Source organism: Anas acuta, chromosome Z (assembly GCF_963932015.1).
Source record: "Anas acuta chromosome Z, bAnaAcu1.1, whole genome shotgun sequence".
In the NCBI taxonomy this organism is placed as follows: domain Eukaryota; kingdom Metazoa; phylum Chordata; class Aves; order Anseriformes; family Anatidae; genus Anas; species Anas acuta.
Window position 1 is genome coordinate 30001160 of NC_089017.1, and position 21709 is coordinate 30022868.

Consider the following 21709-nt stretch of genomic DNA (forward strand, 5'->3'; position numbering starts at 1 on the left):
TTTTAGGCAGGCTGTCACCATCTCTATTAGTAACTCCACAGCATCCAGCCAATAGTGCTGACACCAAGGTTTTGCTGTGCTTCACAATTCAGGGCTTTTTTTTTTTTTTAATTTTTTTTTTTTTTTTTGGTCAGAATGTTGCAAAACCCAAGATAAGTTAAGTTAATTAGTAACAAAACAACAACAACAACAAAGACAAAACAAAATGAAAACCACAACAGTAAAAAAAAAAAAAAAAAAAAAAAAAAAAAAGGCTAAAAAAGGCTTTAAGTTGCAGATAAAGCATCAAAGGCCCTTCCAAAAATGTTTCAAACACCTCTCCTCACCCCTGACAGGAAAACTCCAAGGTGTCATTGCCAAGGACGGTGGGCTGGTATCTATTACCCCGGGCCTGTTTGTAGGCCTTGGCAGTGGGTGAGTGGGCAGGCCTCGAGTGCATGGTGTGATGATGGGACTGCAGGACTGCTGTGCTGGGCTCTGCCTGAGGTGCCCGCGGAGCCTGCTGCAGTGGCTTCTCCAGCCCTGCGCAAGCAGATGTCCATGGGAGGATTCCCGAATCTGTAATTGCACACAGTAAGTGCAAATGTTTAATTAATCAGGTCTCGTGTCCTTGTTATCCCCTCGCTGGGTTTCACTAATAATGACCCAGAGGAAAATTCTGCTCCTGTCTCTGAATTATATTTTATTTACAAGGGTTTCATTTCTTAGGTGATTTTTGTCTCTCGTTCTTGGGTAGGACTACCAACAGGAAAATAAAATTCTGATGTCCTTTAAAAGAAAAATTTGTGACTGGCCTAAAATTCAAAACCAGGGCCAGCTTTGTGCTACCTCACATGATTCCTTTAGCAGAATAAATTAGAATAACTTAGCACTTAATACCTCTCTTGCCTCACATTTGCAGAATGCACAAATATTTGGCTGTAATCCTATCGCTAAAGCTGAAAGGAAAAGAAAAGGCTTGAAGGAAATGCTGCTGTGACAGAGGAAGGAAAGCAAGCCCTTGCAAGCAGGTTTGTAACAAATAAGAAGGGTTAAGTAGTGGAAGGGTTGCTGGGGCACCAGAGCAGAGCTCAGGCCCTGTCACTGATGATGCCTCTGCCATCCCACAGCTGGTCTCTGGAAATAAAGTGTTAAAAAGGATATTGTTTGCATTAAGGGGCTGAATTTTCCACCGGGTAATCATCAGTGAAACCCAGTGAAGGGCAAATGAGGATGGTAGGCCTGATTAATTAAACATGTGCTACGGTGCTAAGAGCAAGATTTATGCTATTGGTTTTACAACCATCATCAGTATTAATACTGCTGGTAGAAATTTTGAGCTGCTGTTTACTGTTTTCATTTTTCACTGTAAAACTGTTGTTAAAATTATGAACAAGGGGTTGTGGAGTATTGCAGCAGCATTGTGGTCTCTCTGTAACTGTTCCTTCTGCTCCACAGAGGAGTTCTAGCAGTGATGCTATCAGGTGCTCTGCTACACTATTCCCATTCAAATCTACAATTCTGAAGGCTTTTAAACCTGACTACAACAATTTGCTTTGGGCTAAAATCCACCTTATAAATATCTCCATCGAAGATACTTTTATTTGCTTATGTGTACATGAGTTCAATCCCATTTATACTCAATATTATATAGAACTTTCCAAAAAAAAATGGAGAAAAATAACACTGTATGCATTTTTAAGTTATGGGAATGCAAATACTTATCTACCAGTGATCTCTGAAGCTGTACATATGCTAATGTATGACATTACATTCTGCATCTGTTCAACCCTGAAAAAGACAAGTGCCATTGCAAAGCCTGGAGCAGAACAAAATAAAATTGGGGGATAACAAGGGCTACTGTACATGGACACTTTCTCCTCTAAGCCAAAGGAGGCTTTTATAAAGGTAAGTATTTTCATCACTGCAGATCGATATGCAGCACATTCAAGAGGTATCTATTTCATAATGTGTTTGTACAGTAGAAATTGAATGCTCTTGCACTATAAACACTATTTCAGAAATGTGTTTATAGGCATTTCTGACTTTGCTCATTAATATGTCACAGGAAGCATAGCAGTAAAACCTGAAGTGTGGGGTGTGAATGTGTGTCTTGGGGTGGAAGGACGGCTGCCTGTTGCAAATAAGCTTGTTCACATCATGGAGAGCATGAATGGCAACCAGGTCAGCGTCAGTTCAGATTTTATTTTCCTGATAACGCATTCATGTGTTTACTTTTCCTGTTACACTAATATGGAACATTTTGTTGGAACGATTCCTCTTCCTCTGGGATATTTTTTTTTTCCTTTCTTGACAAGAAACTCTCAGTAGTCTTGTGTAGCCCAGTAAAGTCTGTAGACTTTGCAATAACTGTGTATGGTTTCAGGATAGAAGCTTGCCAGGCTTTGTGTGGGGTCTCCTTGGCCTGCCTGGAGCTTTGTTTTAGTTAATTTAGCTGTAACAGCAAATCTTCCAATGATCAGGTGACTGTTGCCTAATTTGTTTTACTTTTGCTTATCTTTGTACAATCATGGAATAGCCAGAATTTTATACAGACAGTATAGCTATTCTTTGCAGAATGCAGAATTTATGACCGTACCATAATGACATCACGCAGGGAAATGCAGGCATGGTGTGACAGCAGAGGCCTTGAAAAAGGGAATGCGGAATGCAGCACAAAGGTGTAGGGGCATGTGGTGATATGAGAGGGAGCCAGCTGGCACTGGAGACTGCAGGGCTGTAAACAATTTATCACCACCAGCTAAAAGAGACACCAATATGGGACTTGAGCAAAACTAGCCACAAGGGTAACAAGCAACAAGTATTCAACAAGTGTAAAATATACCCTATAGAGCAAATTAGGACATAACATGATTTCCAGACCAGTAAAGAAGCTGGTGGTGAACTGTAGAAGTGTGTTACACCAGTGCTGCCATGGAAGGGCAAGCATAAAATGAGACTAAGGGGAAGATAGTTGGAAGTTTTACATAATGATATTAAACCCTATTTTTAAGGAGATTTGCTCTATATTAATCAGATCATTTGGAAGATGAGTATTAGTACTGTCCTAGATGCTTTGTTGTCGCTTAGTTATTCTGTAGGATTTTAATTACACTAACAAGAAATTCTTGGTTTCCCATATAAAGCATGCTGCCCTTTTTGCCCTGTAACAAGTTCTTGAGTGTGACATCAAAGAGTTCTTACCAGATAAGAAATTGTTCTTTGTTTGTTTTGCTAAGTGTTCCACTCTCCTGAGGGACCATACAGGAGGATTTAAGTATTACAGCACAGATAACACCTGCCTTGAAATGGTGAATCATTTAGGGGTTTTCTACAGCAAAGCCTTTCCTATGTTTATCTTCTTAAGACAGATAGCAGGTGACAGGTTTGTTGGAAAATTCATTGTAATATATATCTTAGAATACTGAAGCTACGCCAGAGAAGGGTCTCCCTTGATCTAAACCCAGGATGTCTTAAGATTTATGGGGATCTCAGGAAGGAATAGATCTTCAAGCAAGCTCAGCAGCTCCAGGCCCACACCTGATGCTGGGGCATCATGTGAAGTTTCTTTGTGTGAAGTTACAGGTACCGAACCTCTACACGGCTGATCTGGTATCAGGAGCTCATCCCTGCACCCTCCTGGCTCTACAGCATCCCCCAGAGCTCAGTCCTGAGCAAAATCTTGGTGATGTTTCTGGCTGGGTGACAGTAAGGTGGGTTGAGAACTGGCTGACTGGCCGAGCTCAGAGGGTGGTGATAGGTGGTGCAGAGTCCGGCTGGAGACCTGTGACTAGCTGTGTTCCCCAGGGGTTGGTGCTGGGTCCAGTCTTGTTCAACATCTTCATCGATGACCTTGATGAGGGAATAGTGTCTGCCCTCAGCAAGTACGCTGATGACACAAAGCTGGGTGGAGTGGCTGACATGCCAGAAGGCTGAAGACACACCAACATGCGAACGAACTTCACGGTCAGGGTGACGGGGCACGGGAACAGGCTGCCCAGGGAGGTTGTGGAGTCTCCTTCTCTGGATATATTCAAGGCCCATCTGCACGCCTACCTGGGCAGCCTGCTCTGAGGAACCTGCTCTAAGGAACCTGCTTTGGCAGGGTGGTTGGACCCAATGATCTTTCGAGGACCCTTCCAATCCCTACAATTCTGTGATTCTGTGATTCTGTTTTATGGTCATCATACTCTCTTCATGGTAATGTCTTTATATTTTTAATGTGAAAAGCATATGCTCTCTACTCAATATCCATGGGAACAGGATGCCTTGTTCTAAACCCAAAAACTGGAGGGAGACTAGCCTGAAACCACCGAAACAATACTGGCAAACCAGAACACCATCATCATGCCTTATGGTGATAACAGCTGTTTTTTTTTTTTTTTTTTTTTTTTTTTTTTCAGCAGAAGCAATGAGGTGCATCAATGTGCCTGCTGAGAACAGGCCTTTTTTGACAACAGTGCACCTCTACTCATTGCCTGTAACATATGCATGTGGGATTTCATCTCCCTCAAACCTTGCTCTGCTTCTAACTGCTAGGTCACTAATGAAGCCTTCCCTTTGTCATTTCCACTTATAAAATACAAAAGGAGTTTTGGAAAAGTGTTGACATTGTCTGCCTGTAGATTAATTCAGTGATTTTCATGCAGCAGGGCTGCTTTTGCAGCTTTTATGGATATGGTATGCTTGTTTTTCATCTGCCAGTTTATCATTGGCACCATGTCAGTGGCTAGAAACAGGACTGTTGTCTTCAAGAATTGGGGTGACCTATGTGAATTTATAATTCTTGTTTTGGTTAACGTCATGGTTTGAATAGCACATTTACAAATTAAGCTGCTCATGGCTCTAGAGCTGATCTTTCAGGTGCATTGCCTTCAGCTTCTGGGCTAACCCACAACCAGTAAGATTAATCATATTTGTAATTGTTATGAGAGATGTGAGGATGGATATATTCTCTTTCCCTGCATCCTGCGGACACCAACAATGCTACAGACTAAGCAGGCTTCTAAAAAGAGGATACTAAGTATTGTTAAATTAGGTGACAATTCCCAGTCAAAAAAAAAAAAAAGGCTTTTTGATTATATATTTATTACATAAGTATGCACTGAAAAATTTACAAACTCAACCTGCAGTGTCAATTACAACATAAATTTGCCATTCATCCCACAAGGAACTATATTCCAGTCCTGACCTGTTGTCAGCTTTTCATGGCACTGTGTGGAAGTAATTTAACCTCACTGTATCTTGGCTTTCCTCATTTACTTTTTTTTTTTTTTAATCTTACATACTTTGCATATGATTGTATGACTCCAATTAACAGTTTGACAATTATTTTTGTGTTCTCAAAAGAGCTGTTTTGTGCCTTGCACATGTGTATGGATATGGAACACATAACAGTTAAAGCTGACATATCTGTTTATTTTCTACTAAAAATGGTAAACCAGCTTGAAGAAGAGGAGACTACCTTGATTCTTTTTTCCAAGTTTGAATTGGTGTCTGATCAAGCATTTACAGTAATTGCGATTAATATTCCAATATTCCTCTTTTTTTTTTTTTTTTTTTTTGAGTTTGCTGCAGCTCTTTATTTCCTGGTTGTTGTAGTTCATCAATCACCCATAGGTACAAGAAATTCCTTATGCAATTGCATTTGTTTGATCAAGGAACAGCTCTTCCTAGAAGCAACATCAAGGCACATGCAAGACCAGGAAATGATCCAAGACAGTCAGCATGGCTTCACCAAGGGCAAATTGTGCCTGACCAATTTGGTGGCCTTCTCTGATGGAGTGAAAACATCAGCAGACAAGGAAAGAGCAACCAATGTCATCCACCTGGACTTCTGTGGGGCCTTTGACATGGTCCCACATGATATCCTGATCTCCAAATGGAGAGAGATGGATTTTAATGGTGGACCATTCAGTGGATAAGGAATTGACTGGATGATTGCACCCACAGCATTGTGGTCAATGTCTCTATGTCCAGGTGGGGACTGGTAACAAGCGGTGTCCCTCAGGGGCCTGTCCTGGGACTGGTGCTGTTTAATAACTTTATCAATGACATAGACAATGGGACTGATTGCACGCTCAGCAAGTTTGCAGTGGACACCGAGCTGAGTGGTGCAGTTGATACAACAGAGGAACAGGATGCCATTCAAGGGGATGTGGACAAGCTTGAGAAGTGAGACCACATGAACCTCATGAGCGTACCAAGTCCAAGTGTCAGGTGCTGCAACCTGGATCAGGGCATTTCCAGACATGAGTGCAGACTGGGAGAAGAACTCTGACAGCAGCCCTGCAGAGAAGGACTTGAGGATTCCGATGGGCAAGAAGCTTGATGTGAGCCAGCAGTGCACACCTGCAGCCCAGAAGGCCAGTTGCATCCTGGACTGCATCAACAGAGGGGTGGGCAGCAGGTGGAGGGAGGGGATTGTGCCTCTCTGCTCTGCCCTTGTGAGGCCACATTTTTAGTGCTGCATCAAGTCAGGGGCCCCCAGCACTGGAAGGATATGCACAGAGGAGGCCAGAAAGATGATCAGAAGTCTTGGAGCACCTTTCATATGAAGAGAGCTGAGAATGTTAAGCCTGGAGAAGAGAAGGCTTCAGAGGGTGGTTATTGCAGCCTTTCAGTACTTAAAGGGGACTAATAACAAAGATGGAAGGTGACTTTATACACAGACAGATAGTGAGAGGACAAGGGGGAACGGTTAAAAGAGAGGAGATTTAGACTAGATATTAACAGGAAATTCTTCACTTAGAGGGTAGTGAGGCACTGGCACAGGCTGCCCACGGAAGCTGTGGATTTCCCACCCTTGGAAGTGTTCAAGGCCAGGTTGGATGGGGCTTTGAGCAACCTGATCTGGTGGGTGGCATACCTGCTAATGGCAGGGGAGTTGGAACCAGGTGATCTTTAAGATCCCTTCCAATTCAAGGCACTCTGTGATTCTATTATTACATGATTCTATGATCTGTTCTCATCTAATTATCAAATTTCAGCACAAATTGACTTAAAAACATACCTAGACCTTTAACTCTTCTGTGTTAGCGAATGTTCAGTGTCCAGCAAAATTTGTGTTTGGGATTCACTAGGCCTTAACTTGAGAGACTTTTTATTTCAGTACACTTCTGATGTTTCATTTAATTGCTAATATCTAGTTCAGGTGTTTGAATTAGGTGTTCAAGTTTTTGCTAATTTTGTAGCCAATGAAGGATGTCATCACTGTCAGTCCCCAGTATCTCCCATATCTCAAAGCATGTTTTCAGAAGGCTAAATCCATTAAGTAAGAATCCATGCTCTTTTTTCCCCATGGAAAGAAAAAAAAGTCAGCCAGATTTTCTCAGCTGTTGGCAGTTCTTCTTGGGTATATAACAACAGCACTATGCACTGCATTTTCACATTTGAAAATCTGTATCCCCTTCTCTTTCTCCCCCAGATAAGTAGAGCTTATAAGCTTGAAATGTTTTCCACTGTTTTCAGAGTAGCTGTAGAGTGATATGTATATTTACATCTTTAGACAGATGAACATACCAGCTCAGGTGAATAATATTGCTAGGCAGAATTTTAAAAGTAATTCAGAATCTGTTTTCCTGTTGAAAACCATTTTGTCAAGAAGTTTTTAATAAAATCTCATTCATTTTCTAATTACATTTTATTGCAATTTTGTTATTTTTCTTTAATTTTTAGAGCTTCTGCTGTCTTCACTGTTCTCACTGTGTTCTGCAGCTACCGTGCCACAGCACAGCCACCAGCTGCGTTGCACACTCACTACCCTAGCAGCTGAAAATGCATGTCAGCAGAGTAACTCATAGTTTTCAATAGATGAGTACCTTGTGCAGGACTTCAGTCCAAGTGACACATGCTGCCTATGTCCCACAGCCTGCTTTTGTAATTTCTTAAAATTGTACATAATGATTTTCTAACTTGGTGTATGCTACATCCAACTCCCAAGCACATTAAGCTAGACTTCACCTTGTAAAAAGAGAAGCTGACCTTAGAACTTGTAACTAGTAGTTTTTTAAATCTGAATTGTCTTGACCTAAGTACATTTGTTACAAACATAACATAGCCTGAACCAGCAATAGATATACAAAAAGATGTTAAAGGACCTGTTTTACAAAGCTGAAAACAGTTCTGAGTGGAATCATTAAGGTTTTGAAATTATTACTTTATTTTTTTTCCTTGTTTTTTCCTTGTTTTTTTTTTTTTTTTTTTTTTTTTTTTTTTTTTTTTTTTCCTTAAACATCAGGCATAGAGTTGAAAACAAATATTTCTTTTTTTTTTTTTTTTTTTGCCAAAGATATAAAAATTTGGAGAAAAATAGAAAATAGCAGTGGTGAACACAAGTTAAAAGGCAGGAAAACAAAAACAAAAACACCACAGAAATTTGATGAGGAAAACAAAAGTCCACAAAGAGAAGTCCATAGATAAAGTCTATGGAGAAACAAAGCAAGTCAACAGTGACCCATTACGAGTTGGTACAGTGACTATTGATATTGAGGAAGACATGACAATTCAATAACGATCTTTGTCACATATCTGATGTAAGTCCCGGCTTCTGCCATGCAATGCTAAATACTTTTCAGTTCCAGAGGTAATGAAAGATGATGTTAAGAAACATTTGAAAATCAAACTGTTTAATTGCCTGATTAAAGGAACTTACACCAGAGAATTCTAAAAAAAATGAACAAGAAGTTCTCTGAGGCACCAGCATTGACATCTTTCCCTAACACGTCTCATAACCATTCCAAGAGACTTAAGTAAAGCAGATACTGGGCCAGAATACAGAGGGGCCACAAGCCTGCTGTTTTGAATACCAGTGACACAAAAAATAATGGAAAATCAGCATAGGCCCTAAATAAAAGGATGGTGGTTCTGTTAACAGCAGTAAGCATGGGTTAGGGGAATAGGTGTGGGGAAATAACTAGTGCATTTGTGACATTTAAAAATGTTCTTTGATAAAACAAGCGTGTTGAGGCAATAAGCTTGAAAATCTGCTACATTTTGTTTTGTATTAACATTCTATTTGGTTGAAAGCCTAGTATCAAATCAACATTGCACTCAGATAAGAGATAAGGGACAGGTCTCAGAAAGGTAATTATAAATGCCTCTTTTTCTCAGGCTGCAGATGTTTGACCTGGCTTTATACTGTTTAGTGTTTCCCCAAGCAATGATCATTACTGTTCCTGACAAATGACTGCTCATTCTGCTGGAATGGAGGAATAGTAAATAGTGGAGTTTGTCACTTGGTATAGCCAGGATGGATGAAAACAATATACATTTCCATGACTGTTTGTTAAAGGTGGTCTCATAGTTGAAGGACTCTATAATGGAAAAAGAAAAAACAACACTGGACTGTGGTTGTTATGAGCAAAGAGAGTTGTGCTGTCTATGCCAGTAAGCCTGACACTGAGCCTGCTGTAAAACTGCCCAACATTGTCCCACAGACCAAGAGAAGCTGAGAAATTGAAAGGGTTCAGGAAGAGGCCCGGGAGTGGTGTGGGTGAGCTGCAGTGTAGGGTGGCATGCAGATTATGCTGGAGAACTATTTTCTGTATTAGCCAAGCACCTAACAGGACAGAGACAAAAATGGGAGCTGGACAAGTTGTGCTTAAGATAATGACAGTTCGTAAAGGTGACAGTCACAGAAACGATAGGGTTCATTATTTATATCTAGTGGGAGTTACTTCAGTGCATAATTCTTTCCCTTCCCTTCCCTTCCCTTCCCTTCCCTTCCCTTCCCTTCCCTTCCCTTCCCTTCCCTTCCCTTCCCTTCCCTTCCCTTCCCTTCCCTTCCCTTCCCTTCCCTTCCCTTCCCTTCCCTTCCCTTCCCTTCCCTTCCCTTCCCTTCCCTTCCCTTCCCTTCCCTTCCCTTCCCTTCCCTTCCCTTCCCTTCCCTTCCCTTCCCTTCCCTTCCCTTCCCTTCCCTTCCCTTCCCTTCCCTTCCCTTCCCTTCCCTTCCCTTCCCTTCCCTTCCCTTCCCTTCCCTTCCCTTCCCTTCCCTTCCCTTCCCTTCCCTTCCCTTCCCTTCCCTTCCCTTCCCTTCCCTTCCCTTCCCTTCCCTTCCCTTCCCTTCCCTTCCCTTCCCTTCCCTTCCCTTCCCTTCCCTTCCCTTCCCTTCCCTTCCCTTCCCTTCCCTTCCCCAGAATCAGGTACTTCTTAAGGGAATGGAATTTCATTGTCTTTTGTTATGATGAGTCCATTCTGACATTAAACCTTATTGATCTATTCATAGGGGCTAAAGTCAATATTTAGGTATATCAATAACAGGTCTCACTTTTCAAAATTATTCATTTGATTTAATTAACCTTAAATTCTGTTTGTTATACTATTTCCAATTGATTACTTGTAGATATATAACAAATAAAGATAAATTAGTGATTTTGACTACTGAAAAATTATTATCTGTGTCGTCATCATGGAGATAAAAAATTTCAAATGTTGTCATGTTTTTGTAGATAACAGTATTGTAATTTACCCACTTTTAGCAAAAGAAGATATTGGCATAGGATCTTTCTTTCCTCTGATGAGTTAGGCCCGTAAATCTAGAGCAGATGTTTTGATATACTAAGTGTTGCTTATTTTTCCAGTGGAAGCAATGGGATAATGTGGATTGCAAGGAAGTTGCTTTTACTGCTGTGTTAAAGTAACTTACATTATTGTTTTCATTTCAGACACAGGCTTTAAAAACCATCAGATCTCTGATGCTAAGACCTATTTCCATCACTTTGCTTGAAGCTTTCTGTCTGCCACAGTCAACATGGAGATTAAAGTTGCTCATCTCATGAAAAAGTTGAGAGGAACTTTGTTGTCCAGATAAAATGCCCCTAGATTTTTTCTGTAACTTTGCTTCTTCTGTTGAGCTTCTTTCTCAGGAATGTAGCTACAACACTGATTAAGATTAAGTTTATATGTTTTGGATATGTATGCTAAGTTAAGGAAGAGAGACTGCTTACATTTATAGCTCAAATATGTGATATGTGCCTGCAGGATACTGGTAGGTATCCTCAGATGTTGCTAAAATTAATAATCAGACAGTTCCAGGAGAAGGTACACTTATGGCAGTCCTGAAGAGACCCATGCCTGCAACAGTTCCCACTGAATTTAATAGGACCATACAAGTAATTAAGTGTTCATATGCGTGCCTTGTAGACATTACTGTAAATAGCAGAATAGCAGGCTTGGAGTTCACAGAGTAGGGTTCTCATTTAGTTAGTTTTTCTGATTTTTGTTGTTGTTGTTGTTGTTAAATGTCCCAGGGACCAGATTGGGATATGCAAACTGCTTCAACAATCCTGTTTGAATACAGCGTAGCAGTATTTTTTAATGTACAATTACAAAATATGTTTTATTTAAAGCTTAATGCACACAAAAGGGAAACTTTAAGTCATATTTTATACATTTTTACTAATGTTGTTGACTCAGATGAAAACACCAAGAGTGTTTTCTGTTTTTAACTTACTTTTTAACTTACTAAAACTTTTTTTTTTTTTTTTTTAAAATTTGCTGATCTTTATACTTACGGTTCGTTTCTATAAATCATTACAAAAACTGACTGGTAAAAAAAACAACACAGAAGTAATGAATTATAGAGAATGACAGGTATGTACAGATACTACACGTACAGATATTTTAAATGTAGATGTATATATTTATATTAAAGTAAGCTACAAGAGAAATTCTCTGCAAGTGTTATATACTGTAGTGGTAGGTACATGTAATGCCTTGACAATCTAATACACGACTTATTGAAAAACAAGTTCAGAGACATCTAGTGATTTTGTCAATCATTTTGTCCATCATTATGTTCTGGAAGTCTCCATGACATTCTTTGTGTTACCTGTAAATAAGGCAAAATTTAGCTAGACTGGTAAATTGTTGCTATTTGGGTTTTAGTATACAATTACAGATACAGCAAAATAGTTTGCAACTTATATGTGGACTCTACCTATTGTTAACTCTTAGATGTTAATGAAGATGCAACTTAGATGTTAACTGTACCTAGTGGTGCTTTACAGCCAGTGGAATGGAACATCCACAACAAAGCAAAAGCAGGACTTTCTTTCTTAATGTAGATTGTTTACATTGAAACTAACATCATGAAGAAACTGTGATTTTATTGTGAGTTATAGTCAGATATAAGAAGCTCATAGATGACTATGTCATCAGTGTAAAGCACTCAGGTTAGGAGGAGGCACCACAGGGTTTTCATTTCAGCCGAAGTGACCACTTTGATCTCAACAAACCTTTTGTTATTGCAAAGGAACTTAGCTAGAAAAAAAAATAAATTAATAATTCTGATTCAAAAGGGGTTAGAGCCAATTCCATTGTTCAGGGCATCGTGATTTGCCTTGGTCTTGGGATGTGGGTTTGAGACCAGGGGTAATTTTGAACCGTTTGAAAACAGTTCTCTGTTAAGGCTGGGCTCAGAAAAGTTTTACAGGTTGTGTAACCGGTAGAACTTGTCATCTGACATCTAGTGGTTTGAAACTGAAATAGGGCAGATTTAGATTAGGTATTAGGAAGGAATTCTTCACTGTGAGGATGGTGAGGCAGTGGAACTGGTTACCCTAGGAAGCTGTAGATCCCTGCAAGTGTTCAAGGCCACTTGATGGGGCTTTGAGCAAACTGGTCTAGTGGGAGGTGTCCCTGCCCAAGGCAGAGTGAGTGGGAGTAGATGATATTTAGGGTCCCTTCCATCCTAAGCTGTTCTATGATTCTGTGATTAACCAGCAATAACACAAATCTAGGTACAAACTGTGTAAAATATTATATATGTATAAATATATATATATATATACACACATATATATTTACATATAAATCCCAGACACAAGCACAGACTGGGAAAAGAGCTCACTGAGAGCAGCCCTGCAGAGAAGGACATGGGGGTTCTGGTGGATTGAAAAGCTCGACGTGAGCCAGCAGTGCATGCTTGCAGCCCAGAAGGCCAACTGCATCCTGGGCTGCATCAGTAGAGGGGTGGGCAGCAGGTGGAGGGAGGGGACTGTCCCCTTCTACTCTGCCCTTGTGAGGCCCCACCTGGAGTGCTGCATCCAGGTCTGGGGCTCCCAGCACTGGAAGGATGTGGGGGTGTCAGAGTGGGTCCAGAGGAGGGCCATGAAGCTGATCAGAGGGCTGGAGCACCTCTCATATGAAGACAGGCTGAGAGATCTGCTGTTGTTCAGACAGGCTCTGCCTTATCACACACAGCCTTTCAGTTCTTAAAAAGGACTTATAAAAAAGATGGAAAGCAACTTTTTGCTCAATCAGACAATGACAGGACAAGGGGAAATGGGTTTAAACTAAAAGAAGGGATATTTAATTTGGATGTTAGGAGGAAATTCTTCACTCAGAGGGTGGTGGCGCCCTGGAACTGCTTGCCAAGAGAAGCTGTGGATGCCCCATCTCTGGGGATGTTCAAGTCCAGCCTGGATGAAGTCATAGTGGGTGGCCTCCCTACCTATGCCAGGGAGTAGGAACTAGATGATTTTTAAGGTCCCTTCCTACCCAAACCATTCTATGATTTTATGATTCTATGATATACATAAAAAGTCAAAAAAATTTTCCTTACCAGAATCTTAACCATTTGAAGATGACCTAAAAGATGACCAGTAAAAAGTACTTCTTCATATACTCTGCTGAGAACCAAGAATATTCAACTGCAGAGCAACCTAACCTTAGTGTCATTTGGCATAATTTAGAAATGAGTATGATGAAAGGCTTCCTACAGTGTTGAAGGTAGGCTGAGTCATTTGGGGAAGAAACAGGGAGCCAGTGCTTTTTCTGAATTGGAGCTTTTCCACAGACCTATATTAAACTGGAGGATGTGTTAACTGAGGTTTTCCACAAATACTGCAAGTAGGTAAGACAGTTGTTTGCTAAAGGTAGTAAATATGGTGTTTAAGTCTGTGAGTGGGATGTGCAGCCTCTGATGGTGTTGTGTTTTATAAGAAAACTCAAACAAAATCAAATTTCCTCTTTCAGAGAATGAAGGAAAGTTTTGCACCCAGAGGAGGAATGGGCTCTAGCTCCAGGAGACTCTTCTACAGGCAAAATCACCCTCATACTTTTTAATAATAGGGTTGTCTGAAGCTTTTATAGAGAAGACATGAACAGTCATGTTAAAAAAAAAAAAAAAAGAGAGAGAGAGAGTGACGAAGAAAAAGAAAAAGAAAAAAAAAAAACAGAAAGCAAAATAAAGCACAAAACAAACAACCCCCCCCCCCCAAAAAAAAAAATTCCCAAAGAAATCAATACCTATAAGCAAATTAAATGAGTAGCAGCAGAAACAAGTGAGGAAAATTCAATAAAAAGTGAGAAAGAATAAGCCAATGATCTTCTCTATGAACTCCAATATTCAGGTTTTCTATAAACACCATCTAACTCATGCAAATATGTTGCGCCAAAAACATTTTAGACAGGGAATAAATAAATAAATACCATATGGAGACTGCATTGACCACCATGCAGACCCAACCTTTGAAACAAGCTATGGTTCTAAATATGGGAGAGAGGGAAAAAGAAAAAAAAAAAGAAAAAAAAAAGAAAAAAAAAAAGACCTTTTGTTTTCTTCATGGGAGGGAGAAAGCTCCAGGCAATCTCAGGGAGAGTTCACAGTTCCAGGACACTTTGTCATTGTGTTGGTTGTGCTGAGCTCCTGTTCTTTGTCATATTCCATTGCAGACTAGGACTTGACAGCAGCAGCAAAGGGTTTCTCTGAAATGGATTCCACTGGTTAGCATTGCAGCCACCCACCCACATCCAAAAAGTCCCAAAGTGTCAGCACTCATGGATAATTTTCTGAAAAACATGAACTCCTTGTCTGACTCAGGAACAATGACAAAAAATGTAGCTTTAGCAATGACTTAGTCAATGTAAGTGTGTATTTTTTTCCATTTTTTCTATTCCTTTTATTTCCTCCCCAGTCTAAAAACAAAAATATTCAAATGTTTTCTTTTCTGAAATGGAGTTGGAAATCTAGTCTTTCACATAGTTTTGTATACACGTGCCATCTCCTTTCAACATGAGAACTGGTTAACTAAATGTAGCTCACCACTCTCCATTGGCCTATGCTCTCAGAAACTTTGTGCATGGTAGAAATATTAATATATCTTCTCTCTTGTCATAATAGGATTTTGACTGATCTGCCTAACAGGTGGTGACACTGACACTGACTATTGCAACCACAAGAATTTCCAGTGACACAGACATTTATATTTTAATATCAGGGGGGTTTATGGAAGTGTAGCAGTCCATGCAAATTTACCCAGTTGCTGAATACATTTTGGATGTAATGTGAAATTTACCTCCATATGTAATGTGATAAATATAATGTGAAACTCTTGCCCAGCTTTGTGGTCAGAGATGGGGGAGAAACTATATTCCCTGTTTCTTGGTTGGAGGGAGAACTTACAGGCAATAAAAAAAAAAGAAAAAAAAAAAAAGAGCAAACCACCTCATGAGCCAATGTAAGTCCTAAATTAGATTGTTACATTCACCAGAGTGTGTAGGTTATATGTACACATACACAGATTCACATTAGAGGAAATTTATTCTGTGTTCTCCTGCTGAGTATGAATACAAGAGAGAGAAAACTCTCCTGTTGTGACTGATAAGTTTCTGTGGTCTAGAAACAGCTAAGTAATGACTTAAGACGTGAGTGGAGAAGAGCAAATGTTACTGTGAGAGAGAACTGAGGACGGAGTGTCTGGGGACCTTCAGACAAGCCAATGATTTCAAGGGATATAACTTCACAGCATGTATTAAAATTAAACCAATAGAAGGGGTTGACTGATGGAGGGGGAAGCTTCAATGCTCATAAAATACAATGAGCTAATTTAAAGTGCCACAGAATATGGGACAGGATTTATTCCAAACCAAACAATGTTTTGTCTCCTTGTTTCGCAGTTATTAACTTTTAGTATTACTAACTTTTGTTAACTCTTAGGGTGAGCAACACATTAATTTTTCCCCTCAGTTGTGGTTATTTAAATTGGTCCTGGAGGATAAAGTTGCTGGGATCTATTGTCATATTCTAATGGCCCATTGAATACTTAATAAAAATGTGTTTAGACAAAGTTAAGCAACTTTCACTTAAGTGACAGTTCCAATGGAGTAGACTAGAATCTTGAAGTTCTCATTAGTTTTCTCTTGAACAAAGTTTGAACTTTCTGAGTTCAATGGATGCCTTTTCACTGTTAATTCAAGTTAATCTGAAATGTACTGTAGAATAGGTAGTATTTTATAGAACTTTGGTCAGGTGTTTGATAAACCTGTGTGTTGATCAACTTTGCAGAAAATGTCTTGGGGGTCCTAGTGGGCAAAGAACTGAATATGGGCAAGCACTGTGCCCTCACTGCAAAGAAGGTGAATGGTACCCTGGGCTGCATTAAGCATAAGTATTGCATTCCCCTTTGCTTAGCACTGGTGGTGACACACTTGGAGTGCTTTGCTTAGTTCTGGGCTCCCCAGTACAAGCGAGAGATGCAACTACTCGAGAGAGTCCAGTAAAGGCCAGTAAAGGGCCTCAAAATGGAGAACAGAATGGAAGAAACATCCCTTGCATGAGGAAATATTGAGAGAGCTGAGACTGTTCAGCCTAGAGAAGAGGAGGCTCAAGGAGGATCTCATTAATGTGTACAAGTACCTGAAGTGCAAAGAAGATAGAGTCAGGCTCCTTTTATTGGTGTCCAGTGACAGGACAAGAGGCAACGGGCACAAACTGAAAGATCAGGATCAGGAAACACTTCTGCACAGTGCCGGTGATTGAGAACTAAACAGGTTTCCCAGAGAGGTTGTAGAGTCTCCCTTCCTGGAGATATTCAGAAGCCATCTGGACATGGTCCTGGGCAGCTTGCTCTGTGTGGCCCTGGCTTGAGCAGGGTTGTTGGATCAGACAGCCTCCAAAAGCCCCATCTGACCTCAGCTGAGGTTCTGTGGTTCTCTTACACATGCGAGATTTCTGGACTTTTATTTCTTGCATCATCAGAGAATCCAGTTCAGCTGCCACTGATCACTTGATCTCATGGTGCTCCTGTTACATTCTATATGCTTTAATTCCTATCTAGTTTGTAAATGGTTAATAAACTTTTTCTAGAGTTGAAAAAAAGCTACAAGCCTTGTAGTAACAAGTGATATGAAGGTTATGCCAGGAGGTGTAATGCATAGTTTTTAATAATGGTTAGCAGCCTATTGACTGACTCAATTTTAAAACAATTGATCATTTATTTCAACACCTATTAATCATTTATTGTTATTAATCATTTAGTAAGTTTCCATTCACTGGTTTTACAGAGAAACTTGATATAAAAGTGTGCCTCAAATGAAAATAAAGAAACCGAAGTTAAAGCAGATCATTGGAATCTGACTTATATAAGAAAACATTGAGTTTTAATGATTATTTTTTGTGCATTAGTCTTTCTATATTGTATCTGTTAGTTTGATTAGTTTTGACTCACACGGATTATTTATTTCATGTACAATCGTATTTCAGTCTGCCAATTTATAAAGCTTAGTTTGTCACCAGAAATGTTTCAAAAACCCAAGTTAAAAAAAAAAGCATTGAATTTTCTCCAGGGACAAACAAAAAAAACCAACCACAAGTGAAATTCTGGTTTTGATCCTTTTCTTTTAGATGTTAATTCAAATATCTCTCGAGTGTTAACAAAAAAATAAAAATAAAAATAAAAATTAAGGGACATATTTGATTAATATTCTCAGAGGTATTAATAAGCATACCACGAGTAGAAGATGAAGCTGGGTCTGAATTAAGGGGAAACTGCTGCACAGTCCTTTTTCACAGTCTTTTTTTTTTTTTTTTTAATTTCATAAAAACATTTGTTAAGAAGGACATCTAGTGGGTCATATGGTTCAGCAGCCACAGCATGTTTTTTACCCTAGTAAGGATAAGGCCTGGATGAATATTTGGAGAAGTGTCTGCCTTTCTTGCCTCTGTAAGGGATTGCCCTCCTGTGCTGGGAGTCTGGCTCCCTGAGACCATCAGCCTGTGTCCTGGCTACTCTGCTTTCCCATGGGATGCAGGAATGGGAAAAAGGTCTGTTCTGTCCTGAATGCCTCCAGCTGACTCCTCTCTAGGACTTGTTTTTCAGGCTGTGCAAAAGGAACAGGCTGTGTTTGCTCCATAGCAGACTCCCTGCCATGCTGGACTGGCTTTCTCCTGAAGGGATGAGGTACATACACTGTGGGCTGGCAGCACCAAGTGTGGGGGGAAGGTGTGCGCGGAGAGTCCTCTCCAGTGATGACCCACCACCCAGGGCCTGAATGCTCAATGTCATGTTTTCTTTCTTCCTCTGTCCACAGGATGCTAGGATCCTTGCTGGATTTTGTAGGTATGTGGGATACCCCTCTCTTACCTCTTAGCACTCAGCAGATGAAGTGGGTATATGCAGTCCTCAGTCTGTGAGCCATCCTGCCATTTCAGGCTCAGACAAATGGCACTTCCTCATGTTTTCCTTGATGCTGAATGCTACAATAGGTATGTGTCTTGTTCAACAGTCGTGTAGTTTTCACAAATCCTTCCTTGTTTCAGAACTTCCAGTTGTATTCTGTGTAAATATCAAGTCAAACTTCATCCTGCTTTTCACATCATCCTCAAGATTTTACAAATGGATTGCTGAAATAGTTGGTATTAAACCTCCTTCCAATCCAAGGAAAATCTGAGGGTTGTGCTGAGTCAGCCATTTTTATTTTTATTTTTCCAACAACAGCAAAAGAAAACAGCAGAAACCCCACCAGAACGAACACCACTTTAGTCACAAGAAAGAGATTCTGGCCTCAGAAACTTATCTGGAGTCTTTTCTTTGGCTATAGTCTAAACTTTGTGGTGTCATGCCCTAACTTAAGGGAGAATATGGCCCGCAAGCTCAGAGACAGAAGTAATTAAATAACCTGATGGAAAATGGTGGCAAACAAAGCTGGCTTCCTGAAAAAATGAATGACACTTCAACAGATAAACAAAACACCACTGCTTCCCTTCTTTTACCAGAATTATAGTTCCGTCTGCTTTGACCTTAGCAGCAGTTCACATAGAACTCCCTGTCAGCTGCCACATCCCATCCCATTCACTCCTGCATTGTGTCATTGCTCTTACGGAGAGAACAGGCAACTAGGAGAATTTCCTTTGCTGTTACCTGATACACCATTATTCACCTCTTATCATTTTAGCAAAGCAGTTATGCTGCTGTCAGAGGTAATGGAGACTGTCCCACTAAGAAAATTGGCTGTAATTTATTTATCAATTGTTTCTGCATACCACAAAAGAGACCATCTACTTTATGGCTGGGTCTAAGGTATCTGAGAGCCCTTGAAGTTCATGGTTTTCCGGTATTCTAAGTTCTGCTTATGGCTTTTCCTGTATATGACACACAACACCACCCCTGTGGTCTTGAAGGCTGATTTCTTCTTTGCTTTCTTTAGTCACAAATCATTCTGAGGCATCCCTTAAGTGCATTTGTATTGTTAAGTGCACCGGCCTGATTTGGTGTTAATTCAATTTGAGTGCCCTTAATATCTTGCGGGGGTGAGGCAATGCATGCGAGCTGTACCTTGTAAAAACAGGTTCCAGGTCTGCCTGAGAGCAAAGCACCTTTCCCACAGCAATTTACCAAAGTTGCTGATAAAATTTTCATAAGGAAACCTTTTTAGTCTGACCCTATTGTGTTATCCTACCATTAAGAGTCAGGGAGCTGAGACTGTCTTCTGGTGACAGTTTATCACATTCTCCATTATTTTAGAGTATAGACAGCCTATGATGGGTCACAGCCTACCTCCCCTCCTCTTATGGTGTGGAAACAGCTTTCAGAGCTGGAGATCGGAGGCCCAAGCATGCCAGCTTCAGTGTGTGTGCGTCAATATAACTGAAGTGAACTCCAGATAAACCAGTCACCTCTAACCTTCAAATGATGGGAGATGGGACATTTTAGTACATCGGAGCCAAGCAAAGAGAGGAAAAAAGCAGAATTAAACCACAAGGATAGCTAGCCCTATTGAACATGTGAAGAAAGCAGAATCTCACATTGTGACTAAAGAAAAGGTATTTGACTAATAATCAAATTATGAAATTCTGAATTGTTGTCTTGCATTTTGAAGCAAAACCAAGAACAATTTCCCTAATGAAAGAAAGCAGGAAAGGAAGAGAGAGGAAGTGGTAGAGGGGCTGGCAGGATACAGACAGCAGAGAGACTGGAAGGAAGGAAGGAGGGGGAACGAAGGAAGAAAGATGGAAGAAAGGAAGGGGAGAGAGGAAAGAGGTAAGGAAGGGAGGAAGGGAAGAATGGAGGGAGGGAGGGAGGGAGGGAGGGAGGGAGGAAGGAAGGAAGGAAGGAAGGAAGGAAGGAAGGAAGAAGGAAGGAAGGAAGGAAGGAAGGAAGGAAGGAAGGAAGGAAAGGAAGGAAGGAAGGAAGGAAGGAAGGAAGAGAAAGAAGGCAGGGAGGGAGGAGGGAGGGAGGGAGGAAGGAGGGAAGGAAGGAAGGAAGGAAGGAAGGAAGGAAGGAAGGAAGGAAGGGAAGGAAGGAAGGAAAGAAGGCAGGGAGGGAGGGAGGGAGGGAGGGAGGAAGGAGGAAGGAAGGAAGGAAGGAAGGAAGGAAGGAAGGAAGGAAGAGGAAGGAAGGAAGGAAGGTAAAAGAAAGAAAGGAGAGAAAAAGAGAAAGAAAAGATGGAAATGACCTCAGGGTTTTACTACTGAATTTAACAGAGGCTGTATTGGATGTTTGGGAACTTAGCCACTCGTGGCACAGTTGTTCAGCCACAGGTACCTTAATACTGAGGCTGGATGGTTTGATTATAAAGAGCATCTCCTGTAACATAGCACACAATGGTAAATTTGTTTCACTCTAAATTGCCTTTGGGAGACTTGCCCTCCCTACTAGCACGACTTACTGTCAGTTGCTGGTGGGCGAAAGCTTGATCCTGCGTCCCATGGAAGTCAATGGGAGCCGCTGCCTTTGACATCAATGAGTGCCGGCTCAGACCCCAGGTGAAAAAACAATAGCCTTTGCTCTCTACTCAGGCCAAAGTGATGAATAAATCAGACCCTTGTGTGTATGGAGTCAGGGCTGGTTGTGAGTGTCTCTTGCAGAGGGAATTTTACAGTCCAAGTATGTGTGACCAAGGCAATCTGATTAATTATTGGATAAAGCTTGAGGCAAGCACACAGTTACAGATACCAGCCAGAAAGCTGAGTTACAGAGGAATTTATAATACCTTTGACTATCAGCCGCTTGATCTTCAGGGATATTCAAGGAAGATGGAGATAAGGCAATTCTTTCTGTGTGTTTTCAATAGGGGAGGAAAGAGGAGGGCAGCAAAATGCTTATATCTGTTTCTCTCTCTAGCACTCAGTATTATGCTCTAAAAATTGTGCTCTACTCCCAATTATTTTTGAAGGAAGCATGTAACTTTCCAGAAGAAAAACTGCATGCATTCAATATTTCTGTCCACTTCCTCCAACAAATCCTGAAGGTTGAACTGTGGTGATCTGCTAGGAGTTCACAACTGCCCTGTTGCACTTAAACAAGGCAGAAGCTGTAAAGGGCAGGATAAACAACACTGGTAGGCCCTGGGTCGGTGGGCCAGCGGTGCTATATCTCCATGCACCACTGAGGTCTCCAGCAAGGCTCACGCTGCAAGATCTGTGAAAAATTTCTGGACCACCTGAGGAAAGTGCTTGCTACTTTGACTTGACCCCAGATGTTTTTTTCCCAGTCTAGCCCTGTTTTGG

The 21709-nt window shown here is 40.7% G+C and overlaps 1 long non-coding RNA gene across 2 annotated transcripts; it reads left to right on the plus strand.

Moving 5' to 3' along the window:
• The first annotated feature begins 429 nt into the window (after positions 1–429).
• Positions 430–18960, plus strand: LOC137848313 (uncharacterized). 2 transcript variants are annotated; one of them, XR_011091274.1, is made up of 4 exons: positions 430–573; positions 902–1010; positions 18067–18161; positions 18292–18960. It is a non-coding gene; the product is annotated as an uncharacterized lncRNA (long non-coding RNA). The 2 variants fall into 2 exon arrangements; XR_011091275.1 differs by lacking the exon at positions 18067–18161.
• Positions 18961–21709: the final 2749 nt, after the last annotated feature.